Below are 3,556 nucleotides of genomic sequence, written 5' to 3' on the forward strand. Positions count from 1 at the left end.
TGTTGTTATTAACCTTATCATATTGTTGTCTATATTCTTGTGTTCATCGCATTTTAATGGCTATTTTGGTGTATAAATACACCTTGTTTCCTTGTATTCTTGTGTTGTTGTTGTTTGGCTGAAGCTAGCTCTCAAAGGTGTCCTCAGATTCCTCTCGATTTATTGATTGTTTTGAGCCTTTTCATAAGTCCCTTGTTTTCATCATATCATTTGGTATTATAGCATTGCTTGATCTTGTTCCCACAAGATCAATCTTGGGCTGGTCGGTGGAAAAATTAAAAAAAAAGAGTATTCAAAACTGAAAATTCCATAAAGGTGCAAATCTGTCCATTTTGTGTCTTGGCCGAAAATGTGTTCTTGTTGTGTCTTGGCCGAGATTTTTCTTGTTTTATTGTCTATATCTTGGATTATTTTGTTTTGATTTGTTTTTTCTAAGTGTTGGTTTTTCTTGTTCACTAGCACTTTGAGTCAAGATCTAGATTTGAGCTTGAAAAGTTGAAGTTGTTGTTGAGAACTTGAAGTGTGACCGTGTGTTGTTATTGTTGTGTTCTTAGACATGTGATGACTTCTTGTTGTGGGAGTTAAACATTGGTTTGTGTTGTTATAGATCTTTAAAGGTTGTTGTTGTGTTCTTTTTTTTCATCACAACCTTCATCTCTTGTTAAAGCCGAAATTCAACACTAAAGGGACTTAGCCATTTGTTGGTGGATTTGTTGTTGGTTGTTCTTGGAGATTGTTGTTATTCTTGGTGAATGTTGTTATTTTTATTGCTTTATTTACCTCCTTCACAAAATTATAAAGCATAAAGTAAAGTATTAGATCTTAAAAGTGAAAGAACAAGGTGTAAGACTTGTTGGTCTTGAAGACATATCAATCACTTCTCAACCACCTCTCCTTGATTTAAGGACCATGTCTTGAGGAAAAAAGTCAAGTATTGCTTTTTGAACATGAAAGAGGATTTCAAGACTTGTTTTCCCTCCTCAACCAATTCCCACCATTTTCAAATTACAATTGGATCAAGACTTGAATTGGAAAATAAAATTTGATAAAATTGAACCAATACACGGCTGCCACATCATCACATTTTACTGTTCATGCAACATATTTATGCTCAAATTGTGATCTTTTAGTTTCATTGTGTTGTTTTTTTAGTTTTGTTTATTGATTCCATTACTAACTTACGAGCTAGTACTAGATTGTAAGTTAGTTTTGAAACCGTTCATCGTATGTATGGTCCTTTGTGTGTCTTAGTTTTTTTTAGTCGTTGTAAACGTTTGGTTCACCTCTCAACACCTTTCGGAGTACAAATAAGCTTACAACACTTGTGAGATTAAGTGTGAGGAATTCGAGAGGCAAGGAAATTGTAAGACCCCGCAAAATCTTGCATTTAAATTCAGCTCGTTTAGTTCCTTGAAGCTCTATCGATGGTCCAACACTTAGAAAATTTTAGCTAAGTGTTTAAGACTTAGTCTCATTTTAAGCCTCCAAAATTTGAGAATTTATTTGACAATCTTCCCAACCACTGTTTTGCGATTTTCAAGTTACGGTACAATGGGGCAAGGTAATAGTACATCCCGGATGAGTTTCAAAACTTTCGGAATCCGGTTAGGGCTCGTTTGAATTTTTAATCAGTAGCTAAAGTCTATGAAGAGGCGCCGCCCTTGGTGTATCCTTTGTGGGAAAATCCCTACCAAAGACGCCGCCCAAGGTAGAAAAGACTCTACCAAAGGCGCCACCCAGGGTACAAAAGGCTCTACCAAAGGTGTCGCCCTTTGTGTAACCTTTGTACCCAGTTTTTTAGCATTACACTTCCGTGTCTTGAGGCTTAATTTGGTTATTTTCCCACCCCTATATATATATATATCAAAATCATGGGATTTAGCCCTATTTTCACCAAAATATACTCTCTTCTCTCATTAACTCTCAAGAATAAGATTAGGGTTTTCAATAGGGGATACAAATTAAAGACTCAAACTCAAGAATCTCTCCGTTAATCTTCGTATATTTATGAACTAAGGTATGCGTAGTGTTCATTCATGGATTTCTTTCATCCATGAAGCTCAATAACCCTCTTCTAAATCATATATCATGATATTTATATTATGGATTGAATATGTTCATGTGATTATCTTGAATGATTCCCAAGTTGGAATCTTTAAGTATTTTTATGGTTCTATGATATCATATGAGTTGGAAACATGTAAATTTGGTTGTTCATGATGAATAATTTGATGATCATACCTATGCCTAAGTTTTGCATGTAAGATGTTTGATAAACTACTTAAGAGACTAGAAATTATGTATTATAGCTAAATTGTGAACTAAATGACAAATGCATGCTATACCCTTATGAAAACAATGACTTCTATGATATTGTTATGCATTATGATTGTTGATGGAATGTTCATGAAACTATATTGATGGACTTATGGAATGTTGTTATATGCATTCCCTTCCATGTATAAGACTTTGAAAACTATGTGTAGCATGATATCCCCAACTATCATATTATGAATTATGAACTTTGGTCATGTATTCAAGAAAGTTATGCTTTGTCAGTTTCCTTCTATCGAGTCCTGGGGGTACTTGTACCCGAAAAATATAGTTGTGTGCCTAGAGCCAGTGTCATGTTTCCACGATACTCTCAATCAATCCATGATCCATAGAACTCAATCAGTCATGTGACTCAGGAAAAACTCAGTAATCTCAGTAATCTCATTATTTCAGTAATCTCAGTGATCTCAGTACTCAGCAATCTCAGTAACCTCAGTACTCCTAGTAATCTCTGTAATCTTAATACTCTCAGTCAGTCTTCAAATCTCAGTAATATTTTTGTCAGTCAACAGAACTCAGTAAACCCAGTTTACCTCAGCTAAACCATACCATCAGTATCAGTTCAGTTCAGTTAATCATGTTCAGTGTCAATTCAGTTGGGAGTACGATTCAGTGCCGAGTGAACCCAAGGATGGAAACACACACTGTCAAATGAGGGTGTGATTCTTAGAAGCAACCCTTGTATTCCAGAACTATGTAGGCAGCATAGGTTGAGACATCAATGCTATCAGATCAAGGGTTGATGGGGTGGATAAGTACTGTCAGATGAGGGCCCTACCATTCTCTTTTGGGGACACTGTCAGATGAGGACTACTCACAGTTTGTCTTTACCCATGGCACGGTATTGACACCCTTCCAGCTGGGGTTATAGGTTGGACTCCACCAATTCAGTTCCGGGGTATGTTGGTTAGAAGATTACCTCCCACAGTATCAGTTTCAGTCTCATTCTTAGTCTCAGTAAAAGAACTCAGATAGTTCTTCATATTCAGGACTGTCAGATACAGTCAACTCAGAATAGTACAAAACTCAGCAAGTTCCATTAGAATATAGATTTTCAAATAGAATCACTCAGTCACAGCTATATCAGTTATTAGAAACTCATGTTATATATATATGTATGTTCAGATACACGACTGTCAGGTACAGACAACCAGACTAGTTCTTTAAAATTAGAACTGTCAGAAACAGTTATTTATTTATCAGTAGTATAACATCAGTCCTT

The sequence above is a fragment of the Capsicum annuum genome, chromosome 3 (assembly GCF_002878395.1).
Source record: "Capsicum annuum cultivar UCD-10X-F1 chromosome 3, UCD10Xv1.1, whole genome shotgun sequence".
NCBI classification, from domain to species: domain Eukaryota; kingdom Viridiplantae; phylum Streptophyta; class Magnoliopsida; order Solanales; family Solanaceae; genus Capsicum; species Capsicum annuum.